The sequence below is a fragment of the Rattus norvegicus genome, chromosome 4 (genome assembly GCF_021556685.1).
Source record: "Rattus norvegicus strain SHRSP/BbbUtx chromosome 4, alternate assembly SHRSP_T2T, whole genome shotgun sequence".
Classification (NCBI taxonomy): Eukaryota; Metazoa; Chordata; class Mammalia; order Rodentia; family Muridae; genus Rattus; species Rattus norvegicus.
This window is the reverse complement of record NC_141537.1, coordinates 20,620,387-20,644,981: the sequence shown is the minus strand read 5'-3', so window position 1 is coordinate 20,644,981 and position 24,595 is coordinate 20,620,387. Positions and strand designations below refer to the sequence as shown.

At 39.1% G+C, this 24,595-nt stretch overlaps 1 protein-coding gene across 3 annotated transcripts in view; it reads left to right on the top strand.

Moving 5' to 3' along the window:
- Nucleotides 1-24,595, top strand: part of Pclo (piccolo (presynaptic cytomatrix protein)) — a 356,755-nt gene that overhangs the window by 315,662 nt on the left and 16,498 nt on the right.

The window sequence follows — 24,595 nt, the reverse complement described above, 5'->3', positions numbered from 1 at the left end:
CATTGACTTTATTGAATTGTACCAGAATCTACATGCTACCTTACAAACTCATCTAGGGAAAAATGAGCAAAGCGGCAAATGGTAAATCATTAACTTCAGGCATAACTTCATGTTTAGGAACTCCTTGTCCTGTTTCCTCAATTATATTTAAATATTCTGTCCCTTGGGGGTACAGAAGTTTTAGAGAGGATCATGACTTGATAGGGAGGAGACACAAAGATTAAAGGAGTACGGTAGAGGGCGCAGGATTCAGCCCACGCAGTTGCAGCCAGATGAATGCTTTCAAAGATCCAAAATCATACATTGCTTAAAAATATCTAACAAATGTTGCTGGAAAATAATATTCACGTGGAAAAGAATGGAACCAAATCTCTTCCTCATCGAAGGCCTCGATGTGAGCCTGGATGCTCGATAACTATCAGAGGGGACCTGAGGAGCAGATAGACGTGTAGGGAAGGACCATCCTAACCACAGTTTCCCCTCCCTCCACTTCTCCCACTTCTCCCTCACACTCACCCCATCTCCACTCTCTCCCAGATCCATTGTTCCTGTTTCCCTTCAGAACATGCAGGCCTCCCAGGGATATCAACTGAATACAGCGTAACAAACCCTCATGTCAAAGGTGGATAAGTTAACCTAATAAAAGGGAAAGGGTCCCAAAAGTCAGGCAAAAGAGTCAGAGACAGAGTTACTCCCTCAAGCAAGCCTAAGTTTTAAAGTTTTACCTTATCTTTCAATTACTCCAGCAAGTTTGGAATCCAGAGAAGGTATTTTTATATATCATCTGATCATATATACCATTCTATCTCCATTCCCCTCGTCCTCTACACTTCCCATCTTTGATTAATCACCTTCCTTCCTAAGTTTCTCTTCAGCTATTTTAATGGTGTGTGTGTGTGTGTGTGTGTGTGTGTGTGTGTGTGTGTGTGTGTAAAGATCTATAATTCAAAAATGAGAGAAAATGTAATATTTGTGTTTAGGAGTCTGGTTTGTTTTACATGATGTGACATTCTTTTGCATACATTTTTCAACAAGGGATATGGATTCTTTTTGGTGGCTGAATACAATGCTGCTGTGTATTTAGACCACATTTATTCATGTATTAATCTTCTGTTAGATACTCAGGTTAATTCTTTAACTAAGTTATTTTGTATTGTGTCTAAAAACATGGAATCTGTGATATGTCGACCTAGACCTTTTTGAGTATGTGTATAGGTAGGCTGTAATATAACTGGATTGTGTGATAGTTCTACTTTTATTTTTTTTTACAACCTCCTCACTGGTTTCATGGTGGCTTGACTAATTTACATCATCGATAACAATGTATAAGCATTTCTTAATTGTCCTATATCCTATCTGGCATTCACTGTTGTTTGGTTTTTTGATGGAACTCATTCTGACTGTGGGTCATAGGAAAGTCGAATTTTTTTTTTTACTGCATTTCTCTGATAGCTAAAAATGCTGAATATATTTATGCATTTATTAGTAATTTTACTTTATCATCTGATGACTATCTGCTCCTTTTGTTGTAGCATTTATTAATTTATTAAGTTATTTGGTGATTAAGGACTAATATCTATTATCCTTTATAAATTATCCCTCCCAACCATGCTTATTCTTCTAAATATTTTATACCACTCAAAGTACATTTTTAATGTATTACCTCACTTAATTATTTAACTTTCCTCTAAAATAAAGAGCATATATTGGTATTATATTAAAAGATATCAGATCACAGCACACATGAAGCTATGAGTGAACTGATCCTATAACATGACTCCAAATATCATTCTATAAAAAAAAAATGGAGTGATTGAGACATGGTGTCAAGAGACCATGATAGAATATGAGTGTATTTAGACCTTTGTGGGATATGTAAAGTTGAAAGATCCCACGCAGAGAGACCCTTACTCAAGTCTTGGGAAATCGCGGACCCCAGACACAGAGAGACCATTTTGGATGTAATAAGCAAAGGCGAGGTTTATTACAGAGACCTATTACAGAGATCTCCGGGCCGACACATATCCCACACAGAAGACAGAGGTGTCGACCCCGAAACTCAAAAGTCAGAGGGTTATATAGAGAAGACTAGGGGGTTTTGGCGTGGTTACATACAATTGGCTCATTCAAACATAGCAGTGAGAACAAAGCAGAAAGAGTACGTGTTAGAAGTCAGGGGCTTATCAGGGTCTGGAGGATGGCCCTGAGTGAGCTGGGGGGAGATGTCTTCCTGCCAGACGTCCCATGAATCAGTCCCATTAACTCAGGCTGGTTCCTGCATTCCTTTTCTTTATGGCTTGCCAGTCCTGCCTGGACAGTGTTTCCTGTGCTCCTTTATCTTTATGGCCTGTTAGTCCTGGCTGCAGGGCTTAGCCCTGGGTCTGTGGCCTTTTGGGGTTTATTCTTTTAATTTTTATATTTTTAAACCTAGAATTCGTATAATTCTCTTTTCAAAGTGACTTATCTGTCTTCAAAAACCCTCATTCTGTAAATCCTGGGAGTAAATGATAGTTTCCTGGTGCTATTAGAAGATGCTACTTTTCCATGGTTTCTCAACAAGATTTCTTTGACTCATTAAAAATCTGTAAACATTCTACCTGCTGCCATGTTTCCCAAAGTCTCATCCAGTCCCTGATCCCTGATACACACACACACACACACACACACACACACACACACACATACATACACACACACACACTCAAAGTGAGAGAGAGAGATGGGGAGAGATGGGGAGAAAGAGAGAGAAGGAAACAGGGAGATAGAAAGAGACTCTGGCAACTCTCCCATATATATTATTTCCAAATCCATTACCCTGATAACCTAGAATTAAGCTCATTGGAGAACACACAGGCATCTATGTCCCACCATGGAAAACAAAAACTATGTACCTAAAGACCTGAAGTAGACTATGAGTACAGCGGTGTAATGCTCTGGTTGGTGATGTAAACCTGACAGAGTTGGGCCTAAACACTAGGCAGACTAAAGTCTCATGCAATAGCCAGCTTTATTCAGAGAATTAGACGATGTATACTCTGAGGGTTAAGAGGAGTCGCCTGAATAAGATGTTCAATCACAAGGAAAAATCACATGTGGCAAAGTATTTTTCTCCAGAGAGGCACACGAATAATAACAGCTGAAGTAAACTCAATCCTATCTGCTATGCCTCAAAGGAACATGAAAACACATTCCAAGAACAGTTGTTTGCTTTGACAAAACTAGGGTCACAAGACTCTTGTTTTCCTGGCGTTTTCCCACGAGCTCTCAAAATTCCCCCCACACAGTGTTCTGAGATACAGCTATATAAATATATGAATATTGTATATATGTGTATATAAATCAATGGCTTTTAATTTCTTCATGCTTCTAGAATTCAAGTATAAAAAGAAGCAGCAGTGCATGTATAATTTTATCCACTTAATCTCACCTCTCTCTTAACCTTAATGCTTATAAGTAAGCTGAATCTGTGTGAGTGTTAGCAGCTGCCAGTGAGACTCTGTTCATTCCACATTGCTTCCTTCCTTCCCCTCAGTCCCACACAAAATGTGCTTGCTTTCCAAGAAGGAGCCAATCAGAAACCGCTTCCTTTTTATTTAATCCTGTGAGTCAATCTGTCTAGGTTTCAGGGAACTGACCCTGACCACCAGTGAGTCTCAGATTAGCTGTAGAACAGAGAGGCAGGGTTGAGGGTGAGAACAGGGAAGAGGTAATGCACGGTGTGAGTGATTTATAGTTATGTCCTCTTTGGGGCTAGCAGAACTTTAGACAAGTTTTTCTGTCTTAGTTAAGACTGACCCTCAAAATAATTAAATTTCTAATTTCATAGTTCTGTGAAAGAAGAACGCAAGAGATACATAAAGAAAGATAGAAATACGTGAAGAAATTCACAATACTGAATATAGAAACAATCAAATTAAGAATGTTATATAGTTAGAGAAAAAATTATTAAGTGTATTTCTTCTCAGCAGATGGGAAGAGGCATTAGTCCGACCTGTGTGCACACAGAAATGTAAAGTCACCTTTGCTGTGCCTGAGGTGTTCATAGAACTCATTTATTGTTTGCTTTGTGTAATGCAGATAACTGCCCTTGCTTCCTTCTGTAATGCAGATAACTGCCCCTGCTTCCTTCTGTAATGCAGATAACTGCCCCTGCTTCCTTCTGTAATGCAGATAACTGCCCTTGCTTCCTTCTGTAATGCAGATAACTGCCCTTGCTTCCTTCTGTAATGCAGATAACTGCCCTGGCTTCCTTCTGTTGCCAGGAAACAGCCGGTTCAATAAACAAAGAAAAACAAACAACAAAACCAATATAATTTGGTTTTAGACAAAGTCCATGGTTTCCTGATTATGTTTTTACTCCCTTTAATTCTTCACTAGGTACCAGAAAAATTGCAATTACACATATATAAATGCAGATTATTGCAGTTTTCTACTCCATCTCGAATATTTAGCATTTTTATATAAAATGCAATTGTTTACAAAGCCAAAGATTTTTGTCCAGATGCTGAGGTATTTTGATGCTAAGGACCTCAGCAATTGTTATATATAAAAGTACACCATGCAGTCATGCTGTGAGAGGACAGAGGTATAGGATAAGATACAAGGCAATTATATTACTGCAAATTTAAGTGGAAATAATGTAATCCTAAGAGAATATCACATGAGAGCACTTTAACCTCTCTTTTATATAGATATACATTATGTACAAGCCTAACAGTGGGTAGTGTATGGGTCTATTCTAGGTGGCAAAAATACATTTAACAAAATGCAAAATAAAAAAAAAAGTATAGGACAGAAGTTACCCCTCAATAAGCAGATAAAAATCTAGGAACAAGTATTTGAGTTCTCTGTCTTTTTTCAAGACAAACAAAAAGATGTTTTTAAAAATCAGGTTTCCCAAGTGTTTCCTCTCTTAAATAGGAAAGACAGATGTGTTATGAAAAAGGCATCTGTTAACTAGATTGGAATACACAAAAGTTTGATATAAAATATTTATTTAATGTCCTCAAGTCATTATTTTTTTCTTTTACTGAAAATAGGTTTATTTTCATGACATATATTCTGATTATGGTTTCCCCTCTTCCAACTCCTTCCAGCTCCTTCTACCTACCCCTCTTCGATGCACAGCTACACTCTTGCCTTATCTCATTAGAAAACAAACACACATCTAAGGAATAAGATAAAACAAATTATAATATGACAAAACAAACAGAAGAAGCCAAAGAAAGAACACAAGAAACAAGTAATGCACACACACACACACACACACACACACACACACACACACACACACTCCCACACACAGGAATCCCATAAAAGAACAAAACTGGAAGCATGATATATATGCAAAGACCTGTAAGGTTGAACAAAAACCCAGACAAAACCTTATGAGAAAAAGAACCTACGAAGATGCCATTGAGTCTGTTTTAGCCTGGCCATCTACTGCTGAGCGTGAGGCCTACCTTCAAGGATGGTTTGTTCCACCCAATTAGATTATTTTAAAAGAAACTCTCAAGGAGAAAAAGAAATGAAAACCATGTGAAGACTCTTAATCAGAGCATAAAAGAAAGCCAATAATTTATTCCAAAGATGTGTGATTTCTTCCTTATTGTACCAATACCCACACTATCTCTCTTATATTTCCAACACTGTTATTGTTAAATGTGAGCAAATATATTCTGCATAAGACACTGTCTGTGTATACAATGCTAGCTCATGCCATCCAGGAAGCATTCAGGTATGCACAGCTGTGCTGGGTTGATTGTTCATAACGATGCCATATCTGTGATTAAACATTTTAAGAATTGCTCCGAGAAGCTGTTTTCTGTGATACAAAGAAGAACTGTTATGAAAACGTATACCAAAACATGTGCTTAGGAGACTGTATCCTTGGGGAGCGTAGCTGCAGCTGCAAACATAAAGATGGCAGCATGGTTTGCGAAGTAGACGGCATGCAGTGGCTGCCACGCGTGCTCATGGGAGGAGCAAATTTTAAATTGACGAACCCTCTGAGGGAAAATAGAAAGAGCACTTGTTAGTTAAAATGTCAATTTAACAGAATTTAGACTCACCTGGGAATATCTTCCCTCTGGACATATTGGTGGGGATTACACTGATTATGTTCATCGTTGGGCAGTGGCCTATCCTAACTGAGTGGAACCACTGCCTGGACAAGAGTCCTTGAACTGCAGAAAGAGAAGCAGCCAAGCTGAGCACTAGCGTGTAAGCATTCCTTGCTCTCTTCTGACTGAGCACAGGACCTAGTGGTTCAAGCTCTTGCTACCTTGCTTGACTGCCATGGTACCTTGAACTGTGACGTAACATAAACTCTTACATTTTGAAAAATATTATTTTTGTGGTTTGCCTATATGCATGCTTTGATGCCCAAGGAGTCCAGAAGAGGACATGAGATCCCTTGGAACTGGAGTTTCAAACAGTTGAGAACTGTCCAGTAAGTGCTGGAAACAGAATAAGCATATTCTAAAACAACAGCCAGTGCTCTTAGCCATGGGTACATCACTCCAGCCTCAACTCTCCCTTTCTTTAGTATCTCTGGTTAGAGCTCTTTATCACTCACTGAAGCTGGAGCAAAGAGTGCAAGGGAAGAACAGGGCAAGTAGAGATGGACAGAAAGCAAAGTCTTGTACATGAGTGCAATGTTCTCTGAGTGCTGAAATTGGTCGCCATGAAATTAAGTACTAATATACTTTGAAAGAATCAACATTTACAAGGATGAATACTGGTCTACACACAAATATAGTCCTCTCAACTACAGGTTTTTACAAAGTTGTGGTTGAAGAATACATGGGAGATCCAAGTAGGTAAAAGACACATATACAGGAGTGCAGAGGAACTAGAATTGAAGACACAGGTCTGAATTTGAACAGAATTAAGAATGGTGATGTAGTACTAATTGTAACTAGCAGAAGCCAAACACAGTAAGGAGTTTATTAAAAGTTATTGCTTTTAAGTCCTCTCTACCAGATACAAGAAACACCTCAGTGATAGCATGTACGCTGGGAATTCTAGCAGTTCGCATAAAATGAAACTGTTGGTCAGAAGACTCTACTGGCTTTAACAACTAGGTGAAGATGCAAACCCCAGTGTGTGTGACTCTGTGGCCTGGGTTATCAGCACCATACACTACTGTATCATCAGATGTAAGCATGTGTTTAAAGTTATTGAGGTTCACTAATAACAGTGAAAATTAGAGAAGGCACTGCAGTCCATGAGTGGCCGGAGACATAGTATGCAAACAAAAGGTTGAGTTCAACGACTTACAATAGACATTTGAAGCTATGGAATCCCTTCATAAATTTCAATGAAAAATAAGGTTAGATTCATGTATTGCATTGCAATCGATGCAAAAGCAAGAGGTTTATTTTCCAGCACATCAGAGTCAACCCTCAATCAGTCCCTTGAGGGGAATGACTAGAAGGTGACCTTGAATGGCTAGTACAAGCAGGTTTTATACTGCTTAGGGGCACAGGTTACATCAGCAAAGTTACAGTTCAAACTTATTGGCTAAGCATATTGACCTTTTGGCTAGCAAGCATAGGTAGATCATGAACTTTCCAAAGGGTCAGGTGACTATCAGTCAGTACTTTCTAAGAATTTTTTTACTCAAGAATGTTCCTGTGGGTGGAAAATGGAATCTGGCCTAGCCTTGACCCGAGACAGGTGGGTGTAAGGCTAGCAAAAGCCTTTAGAGTCCTTCAGAAGAAGTAGTGGGATGCAAGATCCAAAATGGAGGTACAATCCAAATAATTTATAAAATAGGAGATGCCATTGTCAAGAACCAGCCTCCATTTAGAGAGAAGTCCCTGAGAGGAGTGTTTAAGAGCAGTCAGAAAAGAAACAGTTTCTTCTTGCTATTCTAAAACCTCTTTGGATAGCTCATTTCTGGCAGATCAAAGGCCTAGTCTTTTATTTACATATCATTTCAGTCATTACTCCAGGTTCCCTTTGAACTCTGGAATCTGTCTGCAAAGCACACACACACACACACACACACACACACACACACACACACACACACACACACACCTGGGTTCTTTTTGGCTATTATAAATAAGTCTGCTATGAGCATAGTGAAGCCTGTGTCCTTGTTATATGTTGGATCATCTTTTGGGTGTATGCCCAGGAGCAGTACTGTAAGGCTTAAAGTGAGTCTTAACAACCAGGAGATCCTTCAAGTGAGACACGAGAATGGAGTTCAATGCAAAAAGCAAGATGTTTATTTTCTTATAAGTCAGGGTTGACCTTCAGTCAGTCCCTTGTGACGAGTGACTAGAAGGTGATCCTGAACAAGCAGTTTTTATAGGAAACAGGTTTCCTGTATTTTTAGGAATACAGGTTACATCACCAAGTTTACAGTTTAAACTTATATGACTTGCCTTCAAACTCTATCTGGGACCAGAGGGTCAGATAACTATCAGTCAGTACATTCCGTGAATTTTCAAGAATGCCCCTGCTCCTCCCAAGAATTGTGGGTAGAGAATGGAACCTGGCCAGCCTTGACCCAAGGCAGGAAGCTGGTACTTGGCCTAATCTTGACTTGAGGCGGTGGGTGTAAAGCTGGTGAAAGCCCTTAGGGTCCTCATAACCTACATACTTTCTAGAAGGCCATGCTTCCTAATAGCTCTTATGCTTCAGTAAGAACTAGGGTCCTTCAGTATAGCTGCATTCTCAGTTATACTGTTCAGTTTTCTAACAAACCGCCAGACTGTTTTCCACAGTGGTTACCAACTTGCAATCCCACCAATAATGGAGAAGTATTCCTCTTTCTCCACATCCTCGCCAGCATCTGCTGTCACCTGATTTTTGATGTTAGGCATTCTGAGTGGTGTGAAGTGAAATCTCAGGGTTATTTTGATTTGCATTTCCCTGATGACTATGGATGTTGAAATTTTTCTTTAGGTGCTTCTTGGCCATTCGATATTCCTCACCTGAGAATTCTTTGTTTAGCTCTGTACCGCATTTTTTAATAGGGTTATTTGGATTTTTGGAGTCTAACTTCTTGAGTTCTTTAGATATATTAGATATTAGCCCTCTATTGGATGTAGGATTGGTAAAGATCTTTTCCCAACCTGTTGTCCTATTGACAGTGTCTTTTGCCTTACAGAAGCTTTACCATTTTACGAAATCTCATTTGTCAATTCTAAATCTTAAAGCATAAGCCACTGCTGTTCTGCTCAGGAAATTTTCCCTTGTGCCCATGTGTTTCAGCACTTTCTCTTCTATCAGATTCAATGTATCTGGTTTTAAGTGGTATCTGGTTTTGATCCACTTGGACTTGAGCTTTCTACAAGGACATAAAAATGGATCAATTTGCATTCTTCTACATGCTGACTCCAGTTGAACCAGCACCATTTGTTCAAAATTTTATCTTTTTTCCACTGGATGGCCTTAGCTCCTTTGTCAAAGATAAAGTTGTAAACTACAAGGAGAACCTCCAAGTGAGACCTGAGAATGGAGTTTGATGCAAATGCAAGAGGTTTATTTTCTGGCACTTAGGGGTCAACCTTCAGTCAGCAAGTCCCCTCCTGGCAAGTGACTAGAAGGTGACCTTGAATGGCTATAACAAGCAGTTTTTATACATTTTAGGGGTGCAGGTTACATCAGCAAGGTTACAGTTCAAACTTATTGACTAAGCATATTGACCTTTGAATCTATTAGTTAGCAAGCATGGGAACTCTATCTGGGACCAGAGGGTCAGGTGATTATCAGTCAGTGCATTCGTCAGTTTGTCAAGAATGTCCCTGCTCCTCTAGAGAACTGTGGGTGGAGAATGAAAGTAGGCCTAGCTTTGACCAGAAGTGGGAAGATAGAACCTGGCCTAACATTGCCCCGAGGTGGGTGGGTGTAAGGCTGTCAAAAGCCCCTATGGTCCTTCAAAATGACCATAGGTGTGTGGGTTCATTTCTGGGTCTTCAATTCTCTTCCACTGATCAGCCTGCATATCTCTGTACCAATACCGTGCAGTTGTTGTTTTTTTTTTTTTTTTTTATCACTATTGCTCTGTAATACAACTTTAGGTAAGGGATGGTCATTCCCCTGGAAGTTCTTTTATTATTGAGAATAGTTTTTGCTATCCTGGGTTTTTTGGCTGTTCAAAATGAATGTGAAATTGCTCTTTCTAACTCTATAAAGAATTAAGTTGGAATTTTGAAAGGGGATTGCATTGAATCTGTAGATTGCTTTTGGCCAAATGGCCATTTTTACTATATTCATCCTACCAGTCCATGAGTATGAGAGATCTTTCCATCTTCTGAGATCTTCTTCTTTCTTCAAAGACTTGAAGTTCCTGTCATACGGATCTTTCACTCACTTGGTTAGAGTCACACAAAGGCATTTTATATTATTTGTGACTATTGTGAAAGGTGTCGTTTCCCTAATTTCTTTCTTGGCCAGTTTATCCTTTGAGTAGATATCCAGCCACTTTGCTGAAGTTGTTTATCAGCTGTACTAATTCTCTAGTGGAATTTTTGGGGTAACTTAAAAGTACTATCATATCATCTGCAAATAGTGAGATTATATATTTTTAAACTCTTATGTTACAGATCTTTCCCACAGTCTGAAAGGCTGTCCTAAAGGTCTTAGCATTTGCTTTTTGCTGAGATGTACATACACCCTTGCTTCCTAGGCAGCTTCTTCTAATTATCAGGGAGTCATTAACTATGGAGACAATTTCCCAGTAGATAGATAGATAGATAGATAGATAGATAGATAGATAGATAGATAGATAGACCTTATGCCCATAGGAACCACTGAAACTTGTGGAGGCTCAAGTCCTGCTGTCTCTGTCCCTGGGCTGGAAAATCATGTCATGCTGTCCCTGTCATGGCCATGTTGGACTTGGCATGCCATCATGAAGAAGTTTAACCCATACTGTAGTTAGGCAGTTGAAATGTGCAGATGAATTCAAGAAGGAAAATTTCAGAACCTTGCCGCAGTTAAGGATGTAAGGAATCATGCTTGCATCACAGGGTTCATTAGAAATGTCATCAAGAGTACACATAAGAAATGATGAGACATGAGATGTAGGTTGTTGTTATAAAAATATAAAAAATTTAAAAAGTAAGGTTGTCTTTTATTCCCACTTAGGTCCGGCACCGCAGTGCCCAAGATATCTGCTGGATATCTTGCCAGAAGCACACATTCCAGTTCCGTGACAGCCCAGACGAGCCGCCCCACACTCCATTACACTTAAATCTACACATGAAAGACCACACAACACAATAATCTTTAACCCAATTGGTAGGAAATAATTGCCCACCTAAACATACAAAGCCCAGTACCATCCATCCCTTAAGAACATTAAGAACAACCTGTAAATACACAGAGCGGAATCTTAACGTCACCTGTCATGACTTCTCTCCCTCTCCCTCCTGTCTCTTCCTCCTTTCCATTCTAGTCTCCTCCTCTTCCTTCAAACTTTTCTCCCACCCATCCTTCCTTCTCATCCAATGACAGGCCTCCTTCTATCTTGTACCTGCTTCACCTGTGACATCATCCCACAGTTCACCCTTTTTGTCTAATTAGAAAAAGCTTTTTTCTCAAATAAAAACTGAGCACAACTATTATCATTTTGTAATTAAAAACATAAAATATATCTAACACCCAGTTCAACACTTTATCAGTTAAACAGACTATTTAGTTACCCATTCCAGCTTAAGAAAAGCTTAAACTCTGTATTATATCTTAGCTAGCTTGTATACTATCTGATAACCATCTAATAAGATAAATATTTTCAGAGTTAAACAGCCTGATAGACTATGAGACTACAATCAGTCTTCAACCCCATCAGAAACCTGAGAATGACCAAATATCTATACACATAGGAAGCCTAACACGGCTTCCAGAACTGAGAGGTTGTAGAGACAAATCTCCACTAGCACAGTCATCATCCCACAGTAGGTAGAAGCAGAGACAGAAAAAAATGGGGATAACTCTGGAAAGTCAAGTGAAGTATATGTGTTCTAAACATGACTCAGAATGTACCTTGAAGCTTGGTAGTAGACAGGTGGCATGAAGCAGTAATGGTGATCAGTAATTGACTGAAAATGATTTATGAAGATGAAATGCAGAAAGAGTACTCACAATTAAGGGAAATGTGGAAATGAAAATACAAACTGAAGAAAAGTGAAATGCAAAGAAAGAAAGAAATAGGCTGCTAATTAAAAACCATCTGGCATGTATTTGAGAATACCTTTTAGATATGAATTAAAAGAGTAAAATGGGATTTTATACTAAATACACACTCTAGGTTTCACTTTCTTAACTTTGTCAGTTAATGTAGTGACATTGATCTGCTGTTCTATGTACAAAAAGTTTAGTGACTGCAGTCTCACATATACCGGTGTGGGGTGTGGGAGTGATTAGTGTTGGGGTAACCTCGGTGAGGAAAAGGAATCTCTGACTAACAAGTTTGGATGAGCTTTTGCGTCTAAGGTGCTATACAAAGAGAACAAATATTCACAATGCTACCATAACACATGTAGGTCAAGTTGAATCGAAATTAAGAATTCTATATTTGGGAAAAACTTATAGACATATATCTATCAACAGATGCACAACGCAAAAATGTTGGGGGAACTATAGAGGATTTTGTCCAATTGGAAGAAATGGAATTTATCCAAACCATCTTCTATGAGAGTTAACTGATAATATTATTTGGCAATTTTAAATTTTTCTTTCATTGATTACTGTTTTATTAATCCAGACAATCAAGCCTATTGGAAGTTGAATAGTTTCAATCTCCTGAGAGGGATTTTAGGGTCTGAAAGTGATTGTGCTCCTTTACATTTCATGTCTGCGCCAAGTGAGGCTGGGCATACTTACATTGGCTTCTAAGGGCTTTAATCAGTGGGTAGGTAGCTTCCCTTTATCTCAGTTACTTTCAGTTAGGGTTTCACTGCTGTGAACATGAAGGATGCGAAATTTAATTGGGGCTGGTTGACAGGTTCACAGGTTCAGTCCATATCATCAAGATGGAAACATGGCAGCATCCAGGCAGGTATGATACAAGGGAAGCTGAGAGTTCTACATCTTCATCGGAAGGCTGCTAGAATACTGACTTCCAAGCAGCTAGGACTAGGGTATTAAACCCCAAATCTACAGAGACACACCTACAGCAGGGCCACACCTCCTTCAACAGGACCACACCTAATAGCGCCACTCCCTGGGCAGAACATAAACAAACCATAACATTTGCTACCAGGATGGAAAGAACACGAACAATTTTCCCATAATGTACTTTGTGGCAAATGTCTTCTCTCAATTGTTGTTTTACTTTCAATTGTCTGGTAGATCATTTCCTTCTAATTAGTAATTAATTGGCTGAACCAAAAATGTAGATCTATTTGCTCAATTTTGTTGATGTTGAGATGGGTGTGATATTTCTCAGCTAATTTTCAGTATTTTTTTTTTATAGTTCTCTGTGATGTTATCTAGGTAAAGTGGATGTGCGCTTTTGGCTTAGGGGTATTTTGGAGCTCTGAATGTGATCTATTTTCAGAAAGTGTTTTCCCTGGGACTTTGGGAGCATGGATTAGCAGTCTCTGAGTGACATCTTTTTTATATTTTGTCTCTAAGGTTTTATGTGTATTATCCTTACTAAAGTATTTACCTACATTTCAAGAAAATATTCATGAAAATAATTGTGTTGGAGATTAAAATCATTGAATAAGAAACAATGAATTACTTAAAATCTGGTTTTAAAAGGTTAGTATTGACTTTTGTGGCTTAGATGCCTATTTAAAATAACAAAGTGGACCTGCCCTTCAGGCCCTCCCAGCATTCCTCAGTCCCTCTCTAAATGTTGCAGACCAAGGGCTGGGCTTCCTCTCCCCCTCTAGCTCTTCACTATATAACTCTCTCTCTCTCTCTCTCTCTCTCTCTCTCTCTCTCTCTCTCTCTCTCTCTCTCTCTCTCTCTGTGTGTGTGTATGTGTGTGGGGGGGTTGGGAAGAAGCCCCCCTTTTTCTCTCTTTTTCTTCCCCCTTGCCTTTGTCTCTCTCTGCATAGTGTGATTTCCATGGCCTCAGTTCCTTGGGACCAGTTAACCTTCCCTGAGAGCTGCTTGAATTGTCTCGTTACTTTGACAGAGAATACCTTCCATTGACTAGTCAGTGATTAAATTCTCTTCTAGCAAGAACATTATGTAGATTTCAATCTAAGTTGAACAACAACAATACATAATGGCACCGAGGCCTTGTAGCAGAAACAATAGTGTTACTTGGAGAAGGGCAATTGCTTAATTTATTAGGAATAATTCTTTAGCTGGGTATGATGTCACATACCTGTAATCTCAAGACTTATTAAAAAAAAAGAGGCAGAAGGACCAAGAATTCAAGACCAAGTGGCAGGAAAGATGGCTTACAAGTTAATAGTTTAAGGTAGCTATTGAGTTTGTGACCGGGCTGGCCTACTTCATATTGTATCTCAAAACAACCAAACAAACACATATTTGCTAGTATGAAGACAATTTTTTAAATGTGAAATATGCAAACATTGTATAGAAAAATATATATTGCAGTTTGTGACTAGTTTTACTACAAAATAAAGGTGAGGACTTATTCTTAATCTATACACTCGTAATATTGTATTTTAAGCCAGAAAGTGTGCCAGTGGTGCCCCATTTTGGCAAGCAATCAGTAGGGTCTGGATTTGAACCTCTCTGGCATGGAAAAGAAAAGTCACATATAGTATGTCTCAAGGTTGGTTGCATTGTCTTCCAATTGCTCTTCTAAGTGATTGTCCATTTAGTGATCAATCCTTACAGGGTCTCCCGCTTAAGTGTTTCTTAAGTCTTTCCCTCTCTTTTCTATTCCAAGTGTCACCCAAGTTTACATTTTCAGATCTCACTCGGATCATTATTGGTCTGCTAATTGTTCATTTTGTTTCCATCTGAGGTGTTTGAGAGGGGTAGTACCATGAAAATCCAGCCAATTTCCATGTCTTCACTTTTGAGCTAGAGGCAGTAGGATCATAAGTTTAAGGTTACTTTTCCTTACATAGTGATTTGGAGGTTAACCTAAGAGTAGTTTAGAAAAAATTCTATTAAATCACTGTTTCTCTTTTCAAAAATATGACTTATTGTTTGAATATTTACTAGTGTTTTGATGATTTAAAAACAGCATATCCAGGGATAGAGAGATGGCTCAATGGTTAAGAGCACTGGCTGCTCTTCTAGAGGTCATGTGTTCAATTCCCAGCAATCACATGGTAGCTCACAACTATCTGTAATGGGATCCAGTGTCCTCTTCTGGTCTGTCAGTGACAGCATGCTCAAATACGTAAAGTAAATAGATCATTTTTTAAAAAAATAACATATCCTTGGTGCTGTTCAAGTGTTTTCTTGACTTGACAAATACCTGATAGAAATAATATGAAAATAAGAAAGACATGTTTGGATTCCTGGTTTCAGAAGTTTCAGTCAACAGTGAACTAAAGCCATTGTTTCTGGATGCAATCAAACATCTGGCTTTGTTTGAGGAACTCACTGAGCTTAAACACATATGAAATAATAGAAAGTAGCTAATATTCGAGTCAAGGGGAAACCTAGGAAAAGAATCTTCATTGCTCCCTCCTGTTCCCAGGGGTGTTCTGTATCCTCTTTTTCCCACACTGCTTGTGAGGCAAAAAAATCTGTAACTCATGCTAGAAAACAAAGCTCAGAGTGTTTCGCATCTGGCCTGAACATTCTGGTATGATATTCGCAGAGGTCTTTTTTCCTTCAGGCTGTGACATCAGCAAAGGAGAAGGTAATGAGATCTGTGACTGTGAAGAATGAAAACTCTTCCAAGTCTTAATGGACTGGCACATTGGTGAAGCAAGAGGAGAAATGAGTATCACAGTGTACATGCTCAGGAATATATTGGGCAATATATGTTGACTGAAGGAGACATCATAATTCAAAAACACAGTCTCAGATAAAATTGGGAGAACATCCTCTGGAAAGAGAAAGTCCTGAGTCATCCTGAGTCAACTTCTCAGTAGGCATCAACTTACACATTCAAAGAGCTATTTCACAGAATATAATGACAGTGGGGGAAAAAGGACTGATCAGAGGAGCTATACAGGACACACACACACACACACACACACACACATACACACACACACACACACACACACACACACCATAATGAACTGCAAAGAAGAGCTGTTCTCAGTGCCCAGCAGGTATAGTGTAGGGGAGGGGCCCCAGGCAAGAGCTGGAGCCTTGTAGAAAGGCACAGCTACCAGAAACTACACTTCCTCACAGGCAGGATTGGGTGAGTCAGACCTCCTGTTGGTCCCAATCATGAAGTCCCCTATTAGGAACTTATAGCAGCTTTCTTGACATTCATGGCTTAAAGCTGCCATGAGCTGGAGCACAGAATGGCCACATACTTGAAAATCTCAACACAGGGAAGTCTGAGGCAGTGTGGTCATTAGTTTGAGGTTAGCATGGGTTACATAGAGAGTTCCTGTCTTGGATAAAAAAAAAAAGTTAGGAAGGGTAATGGAAACAGGAGAAAGAAAGGAAGGGAAGATGGGGAGAACAAAACAGCCAAGTGGGAGGCAAAGTGAAGGAAGACAAAAAAAAGAGAAAAACTTGGGGTACACCTATGGTTTGCTCTTTTCTCTAAAATGTCAGTTAAGGAAAAGATTTAAGTGGCTTAACCAACCACTTACAACAGCAAGGAAGACCAGACTTACCATGCTTTAAAAGTGGAACCATTAACCCTAGGATGAGAGAGAGAGAGAGAGAGAGAGAGAGAGAGAGAGAGAGAGAGAGAGAGAGAGAGAGATTATGTAAATAGCCTGTGAGCTAGTGCATTTGGATCCCTCAAGCTGCTCCACAGGTTCACTAGGGGATTCACTGGCTGCCAAGTCACCACATATTCCTGGGAGGAGCTGACATTCTGCAGTCTCTGGCAGCTTTCCTCTTTGGGCCAAACCATTTCCCTCACTTTATTCTGCTGAATTACTATTGCCTGGTTTAATTCTCCAAATATAGCACATAATCCTCTGCAGTCCAAGCATATTAATTTGACCCACCATTTCCAGGGCAAGTAGCTGCCTGCTTTTCAATGGCAGGTCATTTAGCTGAGTGACATGGCATCCACTGACAGCCTAGGTCAGCAATCTGGCTTTGACCTATTTATTGGTCTCTTCCCTGGAAAAGGACTTCTGGTAATGTGCCTATTATATAAGCTTCTTTTATAGAATTTTATTTTATTTTATGTGTTTTGTTTGAATATAATCATACCACTTTCCCCTTTTCTTTCGTGCCTGCAGACTTTTCCACATCCACTGAGTCTATCTTTGTTGTTTGTGTGTATAGAGTTTCAGAACTGATCCTGCTAGTGGGCTATTCAATGGTCATCCCTAGAATATTGCTAACTCTCCCTTCTCTCAATGGCCATCAGTTACCTATAGTTCTTCAGAGGTGTAATCCTATGAGATTTCCCCCTTTCCATATTAGCATGCCTATTGATACTGTTATTGTTAAGATCTGTGTTAGATTAAGGTTGTGCGACAGACTTTTCCTAGGAGATGCCTACTCACCCCAGATAGGAAGTCAACAACATGGTGAGCCAGTGAGTTTACTGGGGGTGCTTACAGGAATATGGGTGAGGGGCTACTGCAGTAGGAACAGAAATGACTCAAAGACAATGACATCATCAATGCTCATCCCAGCATGTGTGACAGCTCACAAAAGCTGTAGCAGACTGCACATACTACAGGTAGCTCAAAGTTTTCAGAGTTCTTTCTAAGTAACTAGAAGGTCTGAGCCTCTTCCAAGCAGCTCATCTGGTCTTTGTTCCGTGTCCCATGAACATAGAACTGTGTGCTCTATGAAGTTCTCTGCTTCTTCCAAGCTGCTTGTCTGGTCTCTGTTTTTTCCTGGGCTTGACTGAAAGTTGTCTTTGGAGCTTGGCTTGTCTGAGAGTGACTCTCAGCAGTCTACTATTTATATTCTCTTGGGGCGGGAAGTGACTAGTGACCCTGTACAATTTCAGGGACTTCCTGAAGCTATTTTGAATTGTTTCTTTCCTATCTCAAGGAGCTTCCTTGAAGAATGAAATCCTGCCCCCCTTAGAACATTATTTTACAGCTTTGTAAACGCCTCACTTTAAAAACTGCTACTGTTTTACTTTTATATCTTAAGTCTTAACAATGTTACCTCCATGATGGAAAGCTAACTAACCTTGGAGGAAACTGCTCTAATGCAAGTTTCACAAAAGGCTTCCTAGTTACTGGCTCTTAGAATCTTTCCACCCCCCTTTTCTGTGATATTCCTTGAACCATAAAGGCATGAACTATGAAATAAATGCATCCATTGGGTCATGGATATCTATGGGCTTCCCATGACTTGTTATTGTGTCTAGTTGTAATTTTCTATGATGGTCTCCATTTACTATAAGAAGCCTCTTCAAAAGGGATAATAGCTATGCTTGCCTGTAGGTAAGATTTAGAATAATGGGGACTAATAAGTTCTCTGGTAACATTCTTGGGCTCAATACCCCTGGAATTTTGCTAGGATTCTAGAATTAGGCATGGTTTTTCTCCTATTGACTGGACTTTGACTGAATGCTACCTACTACACCATCATGGATACCTTGCCATGCATGTTGGTCATTGTTGTAGCTCACAGGCATCACAGCTGAGTAGGACTAATAATTGCTTCTCTGCCTCAACAGATTGCATAGCATTTTCTGATACCATGGAAGTTAGACTATAAAGAAAGGAGGTTTTCAGGTTAGACATAGCACAACTGATCTGTGTCCTTTGTCCTAAATGTGTGTGTCCTCAGAAATAGGGTCTTGCCTTAACTTTTGAGAGGCAATAGGTGACAATAGCCACAATCTATATTGTTTAGAGAGTTACTTAAGACTACCCTGACCAACTGTAAGGGTCCATGATTCACTGAAGAATGATACCCCTGACTGAAATAATATGTAAACACAAACAGTGTCCAGCATGCTGGGGTTCTATTACCAAGACAGAGAGACAACTAAGTGAACATGCAGGTCTGATTTAAAATGCTTTAGGGCAATCCAGGGTAGGTGGGCTTTGTCTTACATTAGGCATTTCAAAACCATTACCAGGGCTTGGGGACTGGCTGGAAACTGCTGTTTCCTTGCTTCAGGCCAGGTGGTGCTGCAGTTTCTGACTAGCTGCTTGAAGCCTGGGTTTTTAGGTTTAATCTCCTGGACTGCCAGTTTGAAGCCTGTCACTGAGTCAGACGGTCTCATCATTACTGCTTTAAAAGAGATTTCTCATGCCTGCAACTAAAGTTTTTGTTAGGCTATGGCTCTTAAGGGAAACAATGTAAACTCTACTGCTATGACTTCTTTAAGATCAGGGTGTGTGTGTGTGTGTGTGTGTGTGTGTGTGTGTGTGTGTGTAGATAAATAGATAGATGTATATTCATAACCATATACATTATGTGTGTATGTGTGTGTGTGTAGATAAATAGATAGATGTATATTCATAACCATATACATTATGTGTGATTTTATAATAAATATAAAATAATAAAATTCATTGGAGCTTTATGAAACAACCTTAGTATTATTTGCCCTTTCCCTCTCCTTCTCTGTTAACCTTCCTTCCCTGTTGGTTGAACCCTCCTCCTCTTCATTCTTCCATATTTGTGTTGATATCAGCTGTGTACTGTTATTTTCTCTCAGCTTCCCACTTACAAGCTTTCTGTCATGTCCAGGCATTGTTTTCTTCAGACTTTGGGGGATTGTTTCAAAATTTTAAATATTTAAAAAGTTGTGTCCACTTATGTTTTCAATTTCTCATTTGGTGAAATTATCTGGTTTTTGTTATCTCATACAAGGTAATGCTGAATTCCAGTTAAAAAGATTTACAAAGAGATCTTGGCTGTTTCTAATCACAATAAAATGGATGCTAAGAGGCATGTGTCAAAGAGCTTCTTAAAAACTATTAAAAGCTTGAGAGGAAATTCCATCAGAAAAGCTTACTTTCCTTCCCTGAATTATGCTCTTTGGGGCTTTATCTCAGAAATAAAAACATCTTAGCACAGAATGCACAAATAATCTATAGGCTTAGCCTACTTTCCTGAAACTTAAATCTGAGTAGGTCAAAATAATACTTGCTTATTGTATGATGTATCTATTTTGTTGATTCTGGGTTATTGCAAATAAAAGTTTTTATAATATCTCCTTAGGAAAATAAAATTAGTGAAAATATGACAAACTATCTCCTTTCTCAGTCTTCATCCTTAATACAGGAAAATATGTTAGGATCCATTTCATAACTTCCATAGTAATGACTCTGACCTGTGATGGGTTGTATATGCTTGGCCTGACATGGCACCATTAGGAAGTATTGCCTTGTTGGAATACTTGAGTCACTGTGGGCATGGGCTTTAAGACCTTCTTCCTAGTTGCCTGGGAGCCAGTCTTCTTCTAGCAGCCTTCAGGTGAAGATGTAGAGCTCTCAGCTCCTCCTGCACCATGCCTGCCTGGATGCTGCCATGCTCCTACCTTGTTGATAATCCACTGAACCTCTAAACCTGTAAGCCAGCCCCAATTAAATGTTATCTAAGCGTTAGCTTGGTCATGGTTTCTGTTCACAGCAGTAAAATCCTAACTAAGACAATGCCCATGAAAAGCAAAGAAGAGTAAAATATGACTAATCTTCAATAGGCTTGAAAAGAATTCCAAAACATCTCTCAGTCGTGCCCTCAACACAGTTGAATGGGAAAACCCCAGGTTTTGAATTCGACTAGCTAAATAGCTTTCTTTTGATCAAGGTGGAAATGATAGTTACGTTTTTAAGCCTCCAGTAACAATTAGAGATGTTAGACAAATAATCTTATATACCCCGTGTGTTTTCTCTGTGGTCTAAATAGCAACAATAAATAGTCTTTACACTGTGAAGTCTATGGACTAATGAACATACACGATGTCATGAACACAGCATGAGTGTTGCTTCAATGATATTCGGTGCCATTGCCATTCAAATGAAGGAGTCGATTATAAAAATAAATTGACATTTGTGAATAAAATGGGTACATATTCATCCTGTTCCCTACTCCAAGTTTTTTCCAGATTGACATCCCCACAAATCTTGAGTTGCCAGTTCACATCTATGTATATGGGAAAACACATAGTATTTCCCCTAAATCTCAAATTCCTTAATCTCATACATGATTCCAGAAGAGTATATGCAGGACAAGAATTACTATCACATGAAATATTTTTATCACAAATTAGTAAATAAATATAAGCTGACTTATTGGTAATATCCAATAATCCAATTTATGACAATTGCAATTTAGTCAGCCTAACATGTATATTGTCCATTTTTAAAAACAAGAGTATCAACATCTACTACAAATATTAGGGTATTATTACAAATCAATAAGGCAGGAATTTACATATTTGTTATTTAATGATTTCATAGGTATTCATCATTAATAACATTTTATTTATGTGATAAAATAAAAATGCAAATTGTGAAAAAAATAGGTTAAAGTCTTTGATATAGTGTGAGGATAAACATCCTTTTCCTTTTAAAATCAAACACAGTGGTTACCCTCTAAGAACTTTGCTTTTGCACATCTCCTAGATATTCACTAATTCTGCCTTATGAATTCTCTAATTCAGGCATCAGTGGCATAATCATTGATCAATAATCAAAGCTCTTGTTTTTAAAAACACATTTTTATTTATTGTTTGAATATATGTATGGGCATTTGTCTGCTATGATGCATGTGTAGGGGTCAGAAAAATTCCTAGGGTCTTTTCTCTTTTACCATGTTAGTCACTTCGATCAAACTCAGATCCTCAGTCTGAGTAGCAGACAGCATCCACTAAGCCATCATCTCACGAGCTACTCTGCACAAATAAGTAATCTCTCACCCAAGGTCTCTTGAGACACCCTAATAAATTTTAAGGATAATAGGCAATGAATTCGATAACATTTATCCATATATCCATATATCCATATATCCATATATCCGTATTTGAAAATGTCATAATAACCATTGTTAATGTTATAATAACCATTGATCGGTTAATATTAGCAGAGTTTATTTTAAAAATGATTATTTTGCTTTTTGTTTTGTTTTTTTTTTGTTGGTTATTTTTTTTGTTTTTGTTTTGTTTTGTTTTCTCCAGAGCTGAGGACCAGGGCCTTGCGCTTGCTAGGCAAGAGCTCTACCACTGAGCTAAATCCCCAACCCTGATTATTTTACTTTTTAAGTAGTGTTTATTCATAGAAAGTACTGGGATCCAACAGTCACCTCTTGGTTTTTAAGACAAGAAGGGAATTAGATAGCAGAAATGGCTCCATATTGTGACCTTACCATGAGAGAATTGGGAATAGAATTAAGTAAGCTAATTGCGCTCTGCTTCCCTTTTTAAACAAACAAAAAATTAGTACCAGCCTCTGAAATATTTCATTTTTATATTTTGTCAAGAAATACATGTATGTATGTAGGTATGTATTTATGCATATTGTCAGATATAAGTAGGATAACGTGTCAAGAAAGCACATCTCTAAGAATTAAACTTGAATACCTTATAGTGGCTTTAATGAAGCCAGAAAACAAGGTCATGAAATTCAATACCAATAGGATTGCCACAGTTATTTGAAAATCTTGTAGCTTTTCTTGCTCTGGGAAGGTATGGCGCAAAGAAAAGTAAGTGCTAATTATAGATAATTGTTGAGTTCCACAGCCTAAGCGACTTTGAATTTGTTAAAAAGGATGTGAAGTGATTTTGTCCACGCAAGTCAGATCACTACAGCCTCCCGGGTAGCATTAGCGCACCTGGCCGGAAATAATAGAGGAAGGAGGGTGAGCAGAATGAATGAGTGGGTTCCTTCTTCTGTGACAAGTTCCGTGAGGTAAAAAGGGCTTCTTAAAAAAAAAATTAACTGCCCCTTTTCTTTCGTCCCTCTCGATTGTTTGCTTTTTTATTTTTGCCATCAAGTCTACACCTCACACTAGCGAGTCCCAGACCCACGATGACCCCACTGATGTGGCAAGTGCAGGGCCTACATGCATCTGCACAAGTTCTCTGTGTATCCTTATGACTCTTAGCTTGTTGTTTTTGTGAGGCTCCCACAGTGGGAGCCTGTTTGGCCCTGTCTCCTTTGCCTCATCTTAAGAGTCTTTTCCTCCTTTTCGGTTGCCTTGTCCAGCCTGAATACGGGGGCTTTTGCCTTGCCTTGCCAGCCACATTTTGACCTGTGTGGCTGTTGTCTCTTGGAGACCTGCTCTTTGCTGAAGAGGAAACAGAAAGGGTGTGGATCTAGGGATGGGGGAGATGAGTGGGTGGCAGCTAGGAGGAGTGGAGGGAGGGGAAACTGGAGTTGGGATGTATTGTATAGGAGAAGAATATATTTTAATAAAAAACACATTCTTCCTGTATCAAATCCTACAGTAATTTTAGGCAAAAAAGATGTAACATATATACTTATAGTTTTAAAATGTAAGGTTTTTTTTTCCTCTAAAATAGTTAACTTATATAGACCTTATATTCACATGTGACTTAAGGTCAATGTGGATTGTGTTTTGTGGGCATCTCCTTGATAAATTGTGTCGGCTAGGCATCGAACACAGAGGTAACTTAACGTCCTATGTATTGGGTATATTTTGAAAGAGCATACCCCTAAACGGGGAGCCGAGTCTCTCGTTACAATCACGGGGTGGGGTGCCCCCAGGAATCATGAGTAGCCGGTCTTGATGTAACAGCAGGAGGTAGCTTTTATTAACGAGATCCCTATTAGCGGGATCCTGGATCGATACGTATCTCACACCGGAGACAGAGGAATCGACCCCAAGCCTCCAAACTCAGGGGATTATATAGGGGAGGTTAGGGGCATTCGAGAGGTTACACATGATTGGTCAATTCAAATGGTGCACAGTTACTTTCAGCTCGAAATTACATCAGCAAGGAGTACGTGCTATCTAGCAGCTCAGCATCGCAGGTAGGGTGGCTCATCTCACTCAGGGGGGTGACTCACTTCTGGGGAGTGAAGGAAGGGGAGGGGGTGGCTACGGATCATCAGTGTCCTTGGGGCTGATAGCTGGTCCGGCAAGTCCTATCTCTGGCTCTCCCTCAGGAACGTCCGGCCCTGCACATCTGGACTCTGACAATGAGTAACCTTTTTAAAACTCTAGTTCTACAATTTCAAATTTTTAGTAAGTTAGAATTTGTTATCTGTTAAGACATTTGCCAAAAAAGAACAATTCAACTTAAAGTGCTGATATACGAATATCTCGAAACATAATTTCCTTGTTTCGCTTTACTTATTCTAAGTAGAAAAGCAAGCAAACCTAATGGCAAACACAGGTTTGCTGGGTTCAAGTGGTCAGTTAAGATTAGGTCTGATTTCCCATTGCCTCAGTAGAACTGGGAAGTAAACTCTAGTATGTGAGGTGATGCACTGCATTACCCCTAACAAGGTGCTACACGTCACCCCAAACATCCAGAAAATCATTGTTATCAATTAAAAGTAAAACTTGTGCCAATCTTGGTCATACATGCCTGTATGTAAAAATAAGTTTTATTTGCTTGATGTAATTATCGTCTCGGAGGCTTACTGGTAAATAATCT